The sequence below is a fragment of the Prionailurus bengalensis genome, chromosome B2 (assembly GCF_016509475.1).
Source record: "Prionailurus bengalensis isolate Pbe53 chromosome B2, Fcat_Pben_1.1_paternal_pri, whole genome shotgun sequence".
Taxonomy (NCBI): domain Eukaryota; kingdom Metazoa; phylum Chordata; class Mammalia; order Carnivora; family Felidae; genus Prionailurus; species Prionailurus bengalensis.
The window spans coordinates 12,551,484-12,570,255 of NC_057349.1; the positions used below are offsets into that span (position 1 = coordinate 12,551,484).

At 46.1% G+C, this 18,772-nt stretch overlaps 1 protein-coding gene across 6 annotated transcripts in view; it reads left to right on the forward strand.

Moving 5' to 3' along the window:
- The window catches only part of ATXN1 (ataxin 1), a 417,826-nt gene that overhangs the window by 107,212 nt on the left and 291,842 nt on the right, over positions 1-18,772 (forward strand). For all 6 annotated transcript variants that reach the window (XM_043590763.1, XM_043590764.1, XM_043590761.1 and 3 more), the window contains one exon: positions 1,842-1,963. The gene's annotated coding sequence lies outside the window, so the exon portion shown is untranslated. The remainder of the gene's footprint in view (positions 1-1,841; positions 1,964-18,772) is intronic.

Below are 18,772 nucleotides of genomic sequence, written 5' to 3' on the forward strand. Positions count from 1 at the left end.
AACACCATACGTGGCAGTCAGTGAGCAGTGGGCACGAGTGATTCCACCCAGAGTCTGGTCAAGGCGCAGATGAACCTGCTGTGTGCTCTCAGCCTCCCTGGGCCGGCAGCTTCCTTTGCGGAAGAATCTTGAACTCGACGACAGAGACCCCTCCAGGTCGAAACCACCGAGCTGGAGAGCGGGTAACAAACGAAAGAAAGGCAGTAATTTATTTTTAGCAAAAGAGGATTGATACCAATAACTCGCAGTGGGCTTGCCTAAATCCTCCTCTTCCCTTTCAAATTCTGTTTTTACCCAAACGGTAAGCTAAAGACAGTTTGTCGTGCTCTGAACTTCCTGGCTTGTGTTGATTTGTTAGCAGTATGTTGCTGTTACACATTTGAGTGGGAGCTGAGTTACATTGCATGAAAAAGCTGCTCTAGAGGCTAATAAAAATCGTGACAGCCCCACTTTCGGTGGGTATTGATAGCATCAAGAAAATAAAAAAGACTTTGCCATTTTCAGGCAGCCACTCTTCCAACTAGACTGAAAATATAATGGGCTTCAACTCAACTCGCTCGTTTAAGCATTACCCCAGAGCAGCTTTCTCTTCCTCCTCAAAAGTTCTGAGTGCCTACACGAACTTAACCACAGACAAGACACAACCCCCTCCCCCCAAAAGGTCTTTTCGAACACGTTGAGTATTTTATCAAGCGATGGCTTCAGAAGGCTCTCAAGGAATCGGTAATTCACGCAGTCACCTTGTGAGACAGGAAAGTATATATCCGCTCTCTTACAGCTGGGTCATCGGATAGTGACCTGGCAGTGGCCGCAGGACCTTTGCACACACGTGGAGTTCGGAGTCACAAGTGGGTTGCAGTCATCCTGGTGAGAGAACCGGATGGTGGTCTCGCTGTATGTTTGCAAAACAGATGAGGAAGAGCTCCTAAAGGGCTAGAAAAGGCTGCAGACGGTTTTGGAAGGCCGTTTCCAGGCTCAAATGGTCAATGTCAAAAAAAAAAACCAGCAGTGGGGGGGACTTGTTAGAGCATGGGAAGAGCTCGAACAAAACCCCGTGACAGGTGACTGTTATAAGTCACAAGGCAGAAGAGGACTCTCCAAAGCCATCTTGTCACACACGGTTCTCATGTGTATGCTTTGTTGGCACCTCTGAGGAGGGGTAGAGAGGCATGCGCATTTTAACCATTCGTTTCATATTTAGCGTGTAAAGTAAATGCCGTTTTCCAGCTTGGGCGGGGGGCAGTTCTTGATCAAGTTGTATCGAGACTCGGCATGAACACCCATCGATTAAATTACCTGTTTCCGGTGCAAAATAGAAAGTTTCCTCTTTCTGACCCTGTCTCTTTTTTGTTGTTGTTGTTCAGTCCTAACCGCCCTGTGTTTAAAGATGTTAATGTTGGCTCAGTGAGTCTGAGTCTTTAATGGGCAGAATCAGATGACTTTTGATTTGACACGAAACTTTCTCCCCTTTGTATCCTTGATAACTGCCCATCAGTTATCTCTAATTATTAAACGTAAGGAATCCTTCTTTATATATTTATTTCAGTTAGTAAACTTGAAATTCTGTAAGCACATTGCTGGTGGTTTATATCCCAGCTTTCAAAATACGGTACCTATCCGACAGGTGTTCCGTTTTCTTTCCCCTTCTCCCTTCCCACCTCTAGTATTCAGGGTACCATAGATAGATCAGTCGTGTGATAGCTTCGTTCTGATCATGAACATGCTTGTTTGAGGTTATAAAGAATACATCTGAGAGAGGTCAGGGATTTCCCCCTGAATATCAACTAACTGCTTGAAGTGGCATTTTTCATTCTGACTTGTTTTATTTTCTTTTCCTGTAGCATACTGGAGCAAAATGAACGAGTTTATTCTGAGGCCTCTGATGCACTGCTTCCCCAGGCCATGAGGAAGAAAGAGTGGACTTCAGCCTGTATGAATGGTCTTGAAACACGAATGGTTGTGGGTAAGTCTTCCAAAGGACTTGGCATTCGTTAGCTTTAGATGTCATCAACTATCGTTTATTTGGTGGCTCAGGACATTTTTTTTTAAGGGCATGGCTGTTCCTCCACAACCCAAGCGACAGGATGTTTGAGAGACTGTTGATGAAAAGCCCAGAGAGCAACTAAATTTACTCAGTGTGTTTCTGAAATTTGCAGAGTAGTGGGATCTGAGGACAATGCATTTGTGGTTAGAGAAGACCGGAACAAACAAACAAACCAACAACTGTACACACAAACAACCAACAGACTACACCTTCCAGACATTCCTTTTAGCTGAGAGCATAAGGAATTAAGCACACCCGAGACCCTCGATTCACTCTGAAGGCAGATTTGTTACCCCGTAGTGGAGTATCGGGATGGGCAAGGTGAGAAGTGTTGGGAGTTTCCGTCTTGCTCAGTAAATAATTACTGAGCACCTTTTAAAAACCGTACGTGGAGCCCTGAATGACAGCCTTGGTCTGGAGGCAGAATTCAAATGCTCCAAACTGTTAGCAAAGGACAGATAAGTTCCCAACGAGACACAAAAATATTGTCGTTTTTCCAAGGAAGGTTGATCAGCCTCGTTGGTTGTACTTCTTGGGCACGGTCCTCACACGGAAGCTACTTCTGCACATCTCTCTTGGTGACCTTGGACAACTTACTCGTCCTCGCGGAATGAGTCACCTGTAAAAATGCCAGTGCACGCCTTCATGGTCTCTTGCGGCTCTAAAATCCCGCAGCTGACTCTAGTGAAATTAATGCAATAATTAGACCCTTGGGTTCTCGCTCAGCCAAATCAGTTGTGAACCCTTGGCAAGTGATCTTTGGCAGGGGTGGTGCTCGCTGGACGGGCCAGTGTGGAGAAGAGGGGCCAGGCACTTGGTGGAGGGGGGGCCCTTCTCCCTCCTTCTCCCTACGATCTTGCGAACCAACCCTTTGGTCAGAGAGGCCTTGCGGTGTCTGTGGTTAGTAATGTCTTGCGGCATTAAAGACAACGTGGCACGTTGTTATATGAATGTAATGCAATGTGATATAATACGGTATAGTATGATGTAATATCGTCCTTTATTTTTCTGTCGTGGATCTCCCTCTTCCTTCTCTGTTGGCTGTCACTATCTTACGGGTTATCTGCCAGTCTCTGAATGCCACGAAGCCCCAAACTTTGTCTTATGTTGAACAGGATTGATTATTTTTCTTTCTTACTGAACATCCCTGTTCAGAACAGAGCTCTGAATGACACTTTAAATGATGCTCACATATCACTCTTGTTAGCAGCCTGCTGTCTGCCTCAGAGTGGTGCATTATTTGGGTTTCATAACAGCATTTTTCCCCCCTCTGACAAATGTTAAATTACGAAGTGCAGGAAACCACATGAATGCGGTGGGATGAAAATGTGAACACAGTGTTATCTGGAAACGCCAGTGTTATGATTCTTTCTCCTGGTGACAGTCTCCTCCCTGCACTCAACGTATAAAGCCTATTTACCTGCTTGGTGGCCGCCTTCTAACTCCTGTCTTTCTCTTCACTAATACTGTGTGCCACGGTCCCCGTGTCACACTGAGTCGGGAAGTTTGTTTAAGACGACTGCCTGGGGCTGTCTCTTTCTCTCCAGGTCCTGCCTGACCACTGAGCCCGGCTCACATTCACAAAGCCTTCCCAGAATGCTCTGGCCTCTATGAGCTCCTATAACATTTAGAACTTGCACCATAAAAAAAAAAAAAATATGTATGGCTACCTATTGCTTTGTGGGTGTTTGCTGCCACCCCATCTGGGTTGCAGGCTGCTGGAGGGCAGGGATCACATCCGAGCCCACAGTTCCTCAAAGGTGGTCTAGCCCCAGGACCTCCTGCAGCAGAATCACCTGGGCATACAAAGCAGCAGATTCAGCAACACCAGGCTCGATGAGTCAGAATTTCTGGGGATGTCGAGCCCGAGAAACTCACCGCAGACAACTCTTGAGCGCACAGAGGTTTGTGAAAACTGCCTGAGCTTACCTCTTCATCCTCCCCTGTACCTACCTCCTCACGCGCGGCATAGGGTCTAGATCTGAGCGCATCACAGATACCCAGGACATATTTGCTTGCTGATCTAAACAGCATCCTGCTGTGATGGTTGCACTTGCTCTTCAGTCGCCCTAGCCTTTTTGGGATGTGAAGTCTGCATATTCTCTGAACCCTTAGAAACCTCGTTTTGGCTAAATGTGTAGTCCCCTAGGTCGGAGGCTCTTCCGGAAGCCTTCTTTTTATATCTCCTCTTCACGCCGTGACCCTGCCTGTCCCTATTCATGGAGCAGCCCCTGCCCACGTGCAGCCCAGCAGTAACGTCAACTCTGGGGACAGGGACCGGAGTGTCAGGGCAGGAGACAGAGCTGAGGTGGGAGCAGCGCTGGGCTGACCTTGATTGCTTTATCCTCGGATCCCAAGGCCACGCCTGCTGCCCTTGGCAGTATGTTTTGAATGCTCTTTCTTTCAGCTGTTAGGGCTCGGAGGTTGTCCACTTTGGTGGCAGGAGAGCGATCCCATTGCTGAAAGCAATAAAGTTAAGCTGCAGTGGACAGACATCAAAGCAGCCCCGGTGCCAGCAGCAGATTCAGAATTTGAATCTGATGACAACAGACCGCGTGGTGACACGGGCCCCCTCCTTCCCTTCTCCGCTTGCTCCAGCAAGGGCGAGCCTGGTAGAGGAGATTGGCTTCTAGTGCAACTCCTGATGCCCTTGCTGGTGGGTCCGGCCCTGGGACGAGATCTGACAGAAACCCAACCAAAGAGCTCTTGGAAGCCCAGCCAGCCTGTACGGGAACCAGTGGGCTAATCGGGAAACGTACCAGCTGTGAACACAACTACGGGAGCGCCTGGGTGGCTCAGTGGGTTGAGCGTCCGACTTCGTCTCAGGTCATGATCTCGCAATTGACGAGTTCGAGCCCCACATCAGGCTCTGTGCTGACAGCTCGGAGCCTGGAGCCTGCTTCGGATTCTGTGTCTCCCTCTGTCTCTGCCCATTCCCTGCTCATGTTGTCTCTCTCTATCTCAAAAATAAATAAAACATTAAAAAAAATTTAACACAACCACTACCATTAAACATTTTTTTAAACATTTTCTCTAATATGTTTTAAGGTTTATTTACTTATTTTGAGAGGGGGTGTAGAGAGGGAGGGAGAGAAGAATCCTAAGAAGGCTCCACGCTGTCAGCGCAGAGCCCGACGTGAGGCTTGAACTCACAAACCGTGAGATCGTGACCTGAGCCGAGATCAAGAGTCGGACGCTCAACCGACTGAGCCACCCAGGTGCCCCAAACCTTTTTTTTTTTTTTTTGCAACTTTTTGTATGTTTTCACTCTTGCTTAGTCACACACAGTGTTACTTAAGAGAAGTTGTGCCAGTCTTGAATTACGTTTGTGTTGCAAGGCACATTCAGGCGCAGTGACAGGAAGCGTCTTCTCCCACGTGTCCGAATAATTTTGCTGATGGGGGGTTTGGAGAGCAAGAAGGTATAACAGAATGGGTTGGGAATGGGGTTTTTTCCTCATTTTCAGCTAAGGGGAGAAAAGAGAGCCCAGGTTTCCGAAGCAATGCTGAGAGCAAAAGAGGCTTTGGCTCACGTGCTTGGTCGAAATCTGCCTAGATGTCCTCTCTGTAGCCTCTTCCGGTTCAGTGGGGGGTGAAGCCTGCCTCTGTGATGCAGGAGCCAGGTGCACAGGCCGTCGGTCACGGGAGAGAAACATACAGGTGTTGACATCAGTGTCTTGAGACTTCATTAAAGGTTTTAAAGTGGAGGCATGACGAGGGGCAAAATTAAAGAAATTATAAGGCATGCAATTTTAGTGAACTACCAAAGGCATTGCTATTTTGGAGGTCCTTAACAGTGCGTGGAATTTTTCCTGATGAGTAGTCATCCGTGGTTGGGAAAGAGGAGCGCTGGTTCTAAAAGAACGTTTGACTACATCACTTGTGTTGTTTACCACGAGGCATTCTCGAGAACTGCAGATTTTCCAAATGGCTTCCTAAATCATCGGCGCTGCTTTTGCAAGGCAGATATAAATAGGGAACAGTCAGTCCAGTACCCTCCCTGAAGACCATCACTGGAAAGCTCTTTAAAGGCTTTCTAGCCTAGAGAAGTTAGACAGCCGTCATGCACCCAAGCTGATGTTCTCTGTAAAGCAGTACTAAGCATGCCTTCCGGGTGATGTGTTATAACCCTCTCTTCTTGCTGATAACTATCATGGGCTCATTGTACCAGTCCTTCAGAGAAGCGATGTGGTTTTGTGTAACTGAGTGAAACCACACCAGTTCAGGAAATGCAGTGAATTGCCTTATAATAGGCATCATCAAAACAGATGGTGATTAACTTGGAAGGTACCCTTCCTTGGTGACAGTTTGAAAGCTTTGAAAGGAGGTGTTTGCGGTGCATCAAAAGAAATTAGGATTAAACTGCCACATTTGCACACGGTTGGCGTGAAAACTGAAAAGAAACTCATCAGAGTTCCTTACTGCACATGCTTTCCCTGAAGGCATCATCACATCGTGGCTTCATTATCCATTCCACTCTAATGACTAACGTTGCTCTCTCTTCCTCCCTGGAGTTTAAGACCATTGGCTTCCAACTTCCTCCCAGATGGTTCTGGTTGGGTGTCATAGGTACCTCCAACTTGAGTCTACACCCGCTCCTGTCTCTGCCCCGTCTCCCTTTATGGGTTCCTTGTTTAAAGAAACAGGATCAGCGACCAGCCAGTCATTGATGCTGGACACCATCTCCTCTTCCAACGCTTCGGCCCTTGACCACCTGCTAGAGTTTTACCTCTTGCTTATTACTTCACAGTCTTCCCACTCTTCTCCATTCCTCTGCTCTTGTTCTGTTGCTGTCGTTACCATCCCTTGCCCGACCGCTGCAGGCACTGCCCAGAGACTACATTTGCCTTAGGTCTTTCTTCCTGTATTCCATTCATCCTACTGTTTTGAGACTTTCCTTCCCAAAGATAAGGGTCTGGTTGAATCACTCTCATTCCTAAAAACCCTTGACGGCCTGCGCAAGTATGGATCCTTTCATGTTAAGGATCGAACTCAGACTTCAAACTTGTGTTTATGATCGATTACGCATCGATTCGCATTGATTACAAAATCATGATGAAATGTGTGCCTGTGCCTGTCAACAAAGCCTGGAAGTAAGGAAAGCAAAAATTAAGATGTTTGTAGGATTAGAGCGGTTGGTACTTTTCTTTAGAAATAATACTCCTCTGGTGTTTTCCATCGCAATGAATGAATATGATGAAGTAAAAGGAAAGATTTGAAGGATTTTGTTAGCTTCCCTTTCCCTACAAGATAAAATGGTGACTTAACTGCATGACATTCAAGATCCCTGGGAATTCATTACCAAGTCACCATCGAAATCTCGTCCCTCCCTCCCATCTCCCCACATGACACTTCTTGCCTTTCTAAATATACTGCGTGCTTTAGCAGCCATGACTTTTTCATGTTGATTCTTCTGCCTGAAATTCTGTTTCTCTACCCAGTGAACATCATTCACTGATGCCTGATGGCAATGTCCTCTCTTCCTATGTGAGCTCTATGGATGGCAGTTCTTTGATTTTTCAGCCATCTCTGTGGATGACCCACAAGGGTGGAGATTGGTCTATTTTAAACCTTGTATTCTAAGTAGTGAATCCATTCCTGTGCACAGTATGGCTTAATAAATATTTACCAAAGGTAAAAAGAGACAACTCATTTAGAAGTATACAAGTAGGGGGTGCCTGGGTGGCTGATGAAGTCTGACTCTTGATCTCAGCTCGGGTCTTGGGGTCGTGAGGTCAAGCTCCGGGTTGGTCTCCGTGCAGGGTGTGAAACCTACTAAAAAAAAAAAATAGACAAGTAATCCTTCAAGTAAGATTTAAAATGTTTCAGACATCTCAGTGCTAATTATGGTGTTGTTAAAATTATAAAAAGTTGATGTTTTAGGTTAAACGATTTTTATGAAAGTCACCGGACTCAGCATCATACCATTTTAAGTAAACCAGTAGAGTGAATCTTTGGTATTTGAAAATTCTAACATCAGGTAGAATCACTTCAGCTCCTCAGGAGCCATATTTGTGAAGTTACTAGAAATTGCTTTTTACTGTTCTATGTCATGAAAAAATCATATCGGCCAAATCAGAAATCCACAGAAATGACACATCCAGTATTGGCAACATAATATGAATATGTGGTATTTTTTCCTGAAGGGGATTGAAAAAGCCAAGACTGGGTAACATTAAAGGATTGATATAACATTTTCAATTCTGAAAGGCTATTCTACTCTAGAAATATACTTGTTACTATTTTTTCGTTTCTAAGAATTCTGTTTGGTTAAAATTGCAAAGGAGAAAAAAATATCTTGGCTGAAACAAAATGAAAAGTCATCTCCAAAATTAATTTGGCATCCTCAAAAGTTCCTTTGCAAAGGGAGGAGGAGGTTTTTTTAATATCACATGTTAAAAATGCCACTAAAAAAAATCATCATTTGCACTTGTGAGCAAGGAATTCAGAATGGTATTTAATGGAGATCAATGTGCGAGGCATGTTACCCATCTTTTTAAACAATATTTTGACATTAGGGGAAGGCTGTTTAATAGTGTATATTGTTTTATAATATATATTATACATGCCATATATATTTTTCCTATTAATGTTTTGGTTAGCGTCAGTAAGTCGGGATAGAGAATTTCAGTTTAAGATTTGCCACTTTTTCTGCGTGATATTCCTACCTGACCTTCAGTTTGCTTGCCCATGAAATTATGACAAACGTTGAACTACTGTTGGAAGAACAAATTTAGAAATTGATCAGCCAACAACATGTGCTGATTGACCGACTAACAAAACCTTAAATACCGTATCACTTCGCAGCATCTCCTAGAAGTTGATCTTTGTCTGTTCTGCACAGTGAAGAACCTTTGCTGAATTTGTTATTTTTCTGTTCTGAGCCTTGCATTCATTTGTTTTTATTTTATGTTTTTAATGTCTCTTTATTTTTGAGGGGGGGGGAGCAGGGGAGGGACAGAGAGAGAGGGAGACAGAGGATCTGAAGTGGGCTCCTTGCCGACAGCAGAGAGCCCAACTTGGGGCTCGAACTCACGAACCATGAGATAGTGACCTGAGCCAAGGTCGGATGTTTAAGCGACTGAGCTGCCCAGATGCCTGCTTTGTATTCATTTAAAAGCCTGACCATTTGGCTGTTTAGAAGATGCACCAGGAAATATGTGTATCTGAAACTGGTATATCAATGTACGTCAACTACACTTCCATTAAATACACACACACACACACACACACGCACGCACAAAACGTTAGCCGTTATGGTCCTATTACTTTCATGGTATCCAGTTAGACTGTTACTCAGTTTGTAATAAAAATTTTCCAGCCTTTGTTCTTGGTGCCTTCCTCCCAACTGAATTCATGCGTCTTTGCTCTGTTAGGGGAGGCGCAGCGTGTGACAGAGAGCGGTCCGGGAGGGTGAGAAAACGCTGTGGGAACGCAAAGGGGTGAGACGGCTGGTCCAGCTATAAAGTGGTGAGGACGTGGCGGAGGGGTTTGGAGCTAGACTTTGAAATATGGCTAGGATCCCGAATGGTAGGAGGGTGAGGAACGAAAGCGAGGAGAAGGAAGAGGGCACGTCGTGGACCGGCTCGGGCCCCGTGTGAGGTGGGTGAGAGAGAACGATGAGAGATTGGGGAGGAGCGGGGCTGCTTGAATAAAGACGGTAATAATAATGATTAGTGTGAACTCTTAATGGAGCAGCTGCCTTACAGCAGATTCTGTGAGTGTGCTTTACAACTCCCTGCAACACAGCCCCATTTTACAGGTGAAAACAGTGGGTTTAACCCCATACTCAGGGTTGGAATTTGATCTTAAGTGGTGGAGAGCCATTCATTGAAGGTTGTGGAACAGGAGAAGGTCATGATCAGACTTGGCACCGATTTACTCACCTGCTCTGATAGCCTCGAAGTTCCCTGTAGTTAAAGACAGGTCTCACACCGCCGCATGTTCCCTCAAGGAGTGTCGCTGACCTTCAGCGTGGTGGAGACCCCATAAACACTGGTGGAGTCTATTTTATTTATTTGTTTTTTACCGTTATTCATTTTTTTGAGAGACAGAACACCAACCGGGGAAGGGCAGAGAGAGAGGGAGACACAGGAATCCCAAGCAGGCTCCAGGCTCTGGACTGTCAGCAGAGTCCGACGAGGGGCTCCAACTCCCGAACCTCGAGATCACGACCTGAGTCGAAGTCGACCGCTTAACCAGCTGAGCCACCCAGGTGCCCCAGAGTCTATTTTAAAAGCTTCCTCGGGGGGCGCCTGGGTGGCGCAGTCGGTTAAGCGTCCGACTTCAGCCAGGTCACGATCTCGCGGTCCGTGAGTTCGAGCCCCGCGTCGGGCTCTGGGCTGATGGCTCAGAGCCTGGAGCCTGTTTCCGATTCTGTGTCTCCCTCTCTCTCTGCCCCTCCCCCGTTCATGCTCTGTCTCTCTCTGTCCCAAAAATAAATAAACGTTGAAAAAAAAAAAATTTAAAAAAATAAAAGCTTCCTCGGGGCGCCTGGGTGGCGCAGTCGGTTAAGCGTCCGACTTCAGCCAGGTCACGATCTCGCGGTCCGTGAGTTCGAGCCCCGCGTCGGGCTCTGGGCCGATGGCTCAGAGCCTGGAGCCTGTTTCCGATTCTGTGTCTCCCTCTCTCTCTGCCCCTCCCCCGTTCATGCTCTGTCTCTCTCTGTCCCAAAAATAAATAAACGTTGAAAAAAAAAATTAAAAAAAAAAAAAAGCTTCCTCAACAAAACTTTGGAGGCGCTTCTGGTACATTTTCCCTTTTAAAGAGGAAAGCTAAGAAGAGAGAGTTAATAAACTATTTCCTTTGTGCCCGTATGTGTTTCTTCTCCTCTGATCCTCACAAAATATCTTAAAGATAATGAGTATGACTTTTACATTTAAATTATACGTTATCATGGTGGAGGAGTTATTGGTGCTGAAGACGGTCACACAGCTTGCAGGAACCACAGCTGGGATTTGAATCCTGGACGCCCTGATCCCCTTGCCTGTACTCTGTCTTCACTCCTGCCTGTCAAACCACTTCTGATTTCCAATCCGCTTGACGCTTCCCCCCCCCCCACCGCCACTGGTTTAAGGCCACTTTGGTAGCACTCTGTTGATTTCAGAGAAACGAAAGCCCACAAGGACCTAATCTACTTGGTAGAAGTTGATGGGAAAGAAATTATTTTCAGCTTCTTCAGGACCAGTATCCTTCTAAATGATGTGGCTGGCAGGTGGCCATTTCTAGGAGCCCATCAAATTATCCACTTGGAAGAGCCCGGCATCCCGTGTTGGGTACCACGCAGAGTGAAGTCACCCTTCACAGTAAAACAGAGTCTGGGGGTGAGTACATTGCAAGCACCCTGGATATTTAAGGGAAGCACTTTGCTTCTTCCATTTGATTGGCACCAAATTTATTATACTAGAAAACACTTAGCAACAGGCAGACAGCATGTGCTTTCAAATGCTGCCGGGAATTTGCAGTGACATTTACTGAAAGGGGAAGTTTAAGTCCAACAATCAAAGGTCATGGTCCGTGAACCTACAGGCACACATTATGTAAATGCAGCCCAAATCCAAAACCCAGCTTGACAAGGTTTGGAGTGGTTATCTGCTCCATGAAATTAATCTTCAGTAAGATTCTCCAAAACATCAGATGTGCTTAATGCGTTTGAATCAGGACTTGTAAACACTTGACGCCTAATACTGGTACCAAAGATCAGGAGTTAGCTCACCTGCTGCTGTGCCCACTTTGCAGGAATGGACAGGGTTTTCTCTGTTTTCCTGGTGAGCATCCCCATGGGGATTGCCTGGCAATGCCTTCATCCACTTGGGAGAGGCAGCGAGCTAACGGTACTCTGTCTCAGAGACCTAGCCACCCTAACACCCCACTTTCAAAGTGTCCTTAATTTGATTTTTAATTATATATTTTTAATTGCTTAAAAAAATTTTTTTAATGTTTATTTTTGAGATGGAGAAAGAGTGAGAGCAGGGGAGGGGCAGACACACACACACACACACACACACACACACACACACACACACAGAATCTGAAACAGGCTTCAGGCTCTGAGCTGTCAGCACAGAGCCAGACGCGGGGCTCGAACCCATGAACCGCAAGATCATGGCCTCGGCCGAAGTCGGATGCTTAACTGACTGAGCCTATTAAACACCAACTCCCCATTCCTTTCTCTCCTCAGCTCCTAGTCACCTCCACTTTACTTTCTACCTTGACAAGTTTGCCTATCTTAGCTCCCACATACACCTGGAATTACACAATATGTGTCTTTTTGTGTCTGGCCCTTAATTTATTCTTAACAGCGTTTCAAATAAACTTGTCTCATGCATTCACTTTTAATGCCTTATTGGATTCATAATTATCATTAAGATATAATTCTCATTCTAATATAGGAAGCTAGGTCCTATAAGAATATGAGTAAGCAACAAGCTTTCAGTTATAAAATAAGTAAGTCACAGAGATTGAAAAGTGCGTGCAGCATAGGGGATGTAGCCAGTACTATCGTAATCGCGTTGTGTGGTGGCAGATGGTGACCGCACTCGTCATGGTGAGCCCTGAGTGATGTATAGAACCGTCGAATCAACATGTCATACACCTGAAATGGATACGACATTGTATGCTGATCATACCTCAGTTGAAAACGAGGAGTAGGAGTAAACAGAAGACGTAGAAAAATTTTTCACGCGCAGTGGGAGAAAATAACGTTGGTAAAACAAAAATTAGATGCCTCAGAGGCATTCCTCGTTGGAATTGATTCTCCCTTACTCGGGTGTTGCCCCTCTTCAGCCTGAATTCTCTGCAGAATTTCGACAGGCAGGCTTGCGTGTCTGTAATGCCTCCTAGGAAGAATTCGGAATTTGCCAGCCACCATCTGTAGACTGACTTGTCTTTTCTTCTTCTTTTCGCTGCTTTTTAAGTCAATCACTCCCGTCTCCTTGCCTCTGTCCAACAGCCAGCCGAAACACGTGATGACTGCCGTTGGAAAACGGGTGAATCACAGCCCTCTGCTTGCGGAGATGTTGCACAAAGCAGAAGTGTTCCTTTCTGCATAGAAACAGAAGCGTTGTAACTTTACTGCAGCGGTGAAATTGTAGTAGAGGTGAACATAAGTCTTCTTCTATTTACATCTTTAATGAGCCGCAATTAAAAGTAGTGGGTTGGCGTGTCAGAGCGAATGTGTTATTTTCAGTTTCCTATTCTGGGGATTGCTGCTCCTGGGCTAAGCCACACTTCCCTGGCACCCTGGGGCTCCAAGAGCCTTCAGCAAGAAAGCCCAGAAAGGTCTAATCTGCTTCCTGAAAGTTAAGGGAACAGTGATGACTTTCTGCTGTGCTAAGGTAGAAATGTGCTTCAGATCCCAGAAGCCTGTGATGCTCGAATCTTCTGTCAAGGTACATCTTTTTCTTCTCGTGAAAGGTTCCATGGATTGATTCAGTGTTGAGGTGCTCAGAGAGTCCTCTCCCTTCTCATTTTGTCTGGCCGTAATTAAGAGGTACTGGGGTGCTCTCCCTGCACTGGAGACCTGGTGTGGGGCGAGGCAGAACGTCATGTTGCAGAAGGCCCTTTCCCCGGCTCTGACTGAACCCAGACCTAAGGCCATTCAGTTCAGGGGCGCTGTGCTGGACCGCTCCACGCTGTCCTTCCCCACCTCGGCCACACTGAAGTAGAACCGCTGAGGTTAGTTGCACTGCGATGCTGACCTGAGACACTCTCTTAGGAACCCTTCGATGGGTTTCCACAGATGAGGCATCGGTGCTTAAGAAATTACTGTGGGACAGGAGGTTTTCCTGACAAGGTAGTAAAGCCACATACTGAGATTCGTTTAATAGCTCATCTAAACCATCATATGCAAACCTTTCTGTTTACCTACTTGAGCTCAGCAAAAATGTGCACATAGGTAATTCAGTATAGTGTCAGAGGACTATAGGGAATTGGGTAGATGTTGGCCATTGGCAGTGGCCCCACCCTCGTGATGTGTGCCTGCGCCTGATTGTGTCACGGACCAGCCACACTTGTCTCAGAGCTAGCGACGCTTCAGCCCGCACAGGCCCTTCCTAGGGCCTGGGGTTGAATTCTAGGTTGGTAATTTTTGTGAACTCTTTCTTAAAGATACTCACCCCACCAATACTCTCTCCCGTTGCTTGCCTAACTTTATAAGCTTCAGACCCCACACATTGGATCCGCCCCTGATTAAGCATATGTAGAAACCATGCCTGTCCATATGGTAATTACATAAATTCACTTCTCCTTCATGTTATTTGTGAAATTCCCCCCAAATGTGCCAGCTCACAAAACAGGAACATTAACGGTCTATGTAGAGCCTCTGGTATCATACCAGTTGTTTCCAAGGAAATTTGTATCTTGGACATTTAGCAAATAAATAATATGTTTAACTGATAGTGATTATGTCCTAAATTTCCCGAAGCGATGACTAACAGTTATGATTCACATATTCCTGGGAATCTCCCTTCCCCCAACTTGCTGTCTGCCTGGAGCCGTGGACGGGATATCAGAGTTTCTTAGGAATATAGTACAGTAGAACTGCATAGCTTCTGACCTTCTCCCTGTGCCATGTAAAGAAGAAGGAATTTAGTGGCTATTTTGTGAAACGTTTTTTTTCCCCCCTAGCTTGACATGGTTATTTGAAGGTAAATAATTTTCCTTGCTAAGGAGTCACTTGTTACGGGTGACTTTGATTTGACAAACAGCTGTTGATTCCTAGTGCAGAAAATTAATTTCTTTCCTCCTCTCCCAAAGAGTTGTTTTATGATTCCCAGTCTATTGTTAGGCATAAAAGCTAATTTGGTTTGGATTATTTGTTTTAAATGTACCTGGTGTTCAAGCTATGATGACCTTTCCTACTGAAATAGCACTGCTGTGACCTGGGAAGAAGTGACTCCAATTAAACAGAGCCCATTTTTTTTTTTAAAGAGAAGAATAAAGTATTTGCCTCTAAAATGGTTTTAAATTAATTAATGATACTCATGAACCATTTAAATCTTTTCTGAGTCAAATATCGTAAGGAGGTGTGATGTCATAGACCGTTAAGGGTGAATGACAGTCGGTGCAGACAGAAGGTCCCCATGCATGATGCGGAGCAGAGTGACCACAGAGCACAAAATAGCCAAATATATTTTGTCCTACCTGAAAAAGGAGGCCTGTTCCAATGGCCTGTTTGACAACGAAACTTATCTAGGTGACTTAGGCACAGTAGAGGGCCCAGAAGGGGGAGAAGGAAGCAGATGGAATGATGTAGAGTTAGAAACGCGCTTGCTTCGGGAAGAGGGCGTGGTCACCATCTAGGTTTCAGTTTTTGCCATACCACAAATTTTGTGACCTTTGGAAAGTTACTAACCTTTCTGGAACAGTTCCCTCCTCTGCGAGAGGAGGGCAGTAGCCTGGATCATCCTCGGAGGTTCCCTTCACCAGTGCCATTCCGTGTCTGAGGATTAAGCGACATCAGATTTACATGGGAAACGAGAAGGGTAAGAATAGACACACAACAGGTGGAAGGGGGCAGGTATGTAAATGGGGGTCTGGCACGCAAGGGAGAAACAGCCCTGGTGTAAATTCAGATGTGCATCTGTGTCCATGGGCAAGCGACTTTTACTGGAGGAACTGAGCGCTGCTTGAGGTTAGGGTTGAGCCCTGGGCAAGTGACTTGCACCACATCTCCCAAGGAGCCCTGTTTCCCTTTGCGTGGCCTGTGCTCTTCACCTTTCTCTTAGTGCAGGAGGCTTTGCGGTTGAGGCTGTGCTGGCCTCCTTGCCTCCTCACCCCTCACATTCTCACCTCGCCTTCATTTGTCCCTTCAGGATGCTTCTGGAGGTGCTCATGGGCCTTGGGAGATTACCTTCCTCATGCCGAAGCCCCGCTGAAATTCTTTGCGAACTGTCCCGCTTCGAGAATCAGGCACGATTGTGTGTGTTTTCGTCTGCGCTCACAACGTGCGGGTGCACTTTTGTAGTCAGCAGAGTAGGTTGAATGTGAAGAGCCGGGAGTCCTTGCCAGGTTGCTATGTTGTTGTTTAGTTAACAGTGAACTTGGTCACATCCTCAATTTCTGGGCAGCGTGTGAGAATAGTTCCTTCTCCCGAGAGTTTATCGGACCAGTGCGGCTGTAAGCACAAGACAGTAATAATAGCATGCGAATGCAAGCATTAGACATTTTCTGAGTGCTTACTGTGTACCCACGTACCGGGCGAAGAAGCACTTTATACGCACTAAATGTGCGTGTCTGCAAACATAACACAGCGATGAAAAACAAACGTCTGATTCTCACAACTCTAAGAGATTGGGGATCATTATTATCTACGCTCTACGGATGACAGAACTGAGGCCCAGGAAGGAGAAGTGACTTGGGCCGAGTGACAGGTGTAGTGACGTGTGCAGGATTAACTTTTCCACTAAGGGCAATCTTTGTTAGTGCGAAGTGCCAAGTCTGGCGCGGATGCCAGAACGAGTCCGGGTTAGTTTAGATGGGATTAAATGAGAGAGTGGTTTCAACGGTGTTTTGTAGGAAGGGAAGTGTCATGATCGTGTGATGTGAAGGCAAAAGGGCATTTCAAGCTAGAGGTGATTGCCTGTGAGGATGGAAGGTAAAGAAGGCAGACGGCAAACAGGTCCGTTCAGTTGGAGGGAAGAACATCCCTGCGTGTGATCAGAATCAAACGAGCGAGGAGCTGTTTTGTTAGCTGTGGTGTAGGCATTGCTGTAATTAGTAGCAGGTCAACACCTTATAAAATCCCTCTGGAGTGTAGAGACGTGTTTCTAACAGAAACGTGTAAGTCTGCAAAGGAAGTAAGGTGCAGGTGTTAATGTCCTGCCCTTAGGAGATTTCTTCTTGGGTTCTCTTTACCAAATGACACGAGCCTCACACTCCTGCCTTGAGCTGTCACCGTCTTTGCTCGGATTTCCATTAATTAGCTTCAGGTCTTAGGTCTATAGTCACTTGAAGTTGCTCGACATATTTGCTCTAACCCCCCTCCCTGCCACGGGCAGCTTGGGATGTTTGTCTTTTCGGACACGTCTGCCTTGCCCCGGAAGCCACATTACACACTGAGCGTGGCAGGTGCCTCTCGGGGAGGGGTGTGTAGCAACATCTTGTTGGTGAACACACATAGGCAGTGGTGGCTCCTCCAGGGCTCCAGGTGGTGGGCTTCAGGTAAGAGATTTGAACTTGGGCCAGAACTGGAAGCAAACTGAGGTGACCTGGATTTGTGGGTGCTTGGGGAGAAAACATTAAAATGAAGAATTGTGTGGGTAGTTGGTCATGTTTGTTTCAACGGTTTTCCCCTCCAAACCTTGAAAAGAAACAAAGACAACGTGGGGAGGGATTTCTCCAGGCTTGTCAATGGCTGGTTTGTGTGTCGAATTAATTAATTGACTAATTACTTTATCTGTAGTCCTCCTTGTTTGGAAAAGACTTATGGCCGTGCCTTAGATCTCGGAATCTGTCAAACGAGAAAATCTTATGAAGTAGTCAAGTTAGCGGGTTATACGTGCCTCTTGAAAGTTTCTTTATAAGATGATTATATATCAATGAGAGATTCAGGCAAACCATAAGAGACTCTAAAATACAGAGAACAAACTAAGAGTTGATGGGGGAGGGGCAGGGGAGGGGGAGAAAGGGTGATGGGCACTGAGGAGGGCACTTGTTGGGATGAGCACTGGGGGTTGTAGGTAAGCGAGGAACCACGGGAATCTACCCCCAAAACCCAGAGCACCCAGTATATACACCGTATGTTAGCCAACTTGACGGTACGTTTTATTAAAAAAATAAAAATCATAAAAATAAAATAAAGAATAAACATGAGTACTTAATGTATTTACATTCCTCATCTGTTTCCCACTTTTTGAAAAACGCGCTTTTCTTTGACCTTCAGATTGTTAGACTGTTGAGCAATTTTACATTTTCTAGTTTCTGTCCAGGTCGCTGTTTGTGAAACTCTAGTGTTGACATGGCAACTCTAGTTTTTTGTCTTTTTCCTTAAAGCCCCTCCTGCCTTTTGGAGCTCTGTGGATGCAGCAGCAGTGAGGGCCCCCTCCACCCGCGGGACCCTTGCCGCCTCTCCACCCCTCATCCCTGGGCTTCATTATGGAGTCTTGCTCTGCTTGGTAGCATGACCCTGAGAAAGTTCAGTGGCTCCGTGGTTCCGTGGTTCCGGGTCGTTGACAAGACTCTTGCCTCTAGGCATTCAGATCAGAACTCTGGAGAGCAAGGACTTCCTGTCTCCCTTCTGCCCACCAGTCTCCAGGAAATACTAGAGTTACCTCGTGCTTACCTCCTATCTTAATTTATCAGGCTCTCGTGCGTATTGCCACAGGAGCTCCTCATTTACGGCTCTGTGGGGAGGTTTCGACGGATGAGCAGACTTTGCAGTGTCACCCCTAAGAGGTGACGAGACTGACTCGGTGCCTCTCTCGCTGCCCCAGGAAGAGTGTCTCCAGCCTGTGGAACACGGGCCAGTGGCAGGCGGTTACGTGGGGAGGCAGGGCCCATAGTCCCCTCCTCGTCGACCAAAGGGTAGAAGAGAAAGGAACTTTACCTTGTGCCGGACCCCCCGTTAGGAGCATTGCTTATGACCTCCCAGTTAAACCTCATCACACCCAGGAGATGAACACTGTTGCTTTTGATTTACAGACGATGCAAGACAAAGGCTAAGAAGAGTAAGAGAGCGAGGATTCTAAACCAGCCGTGCCTGTCGTTAAACTCACACTCGATTTTCAAG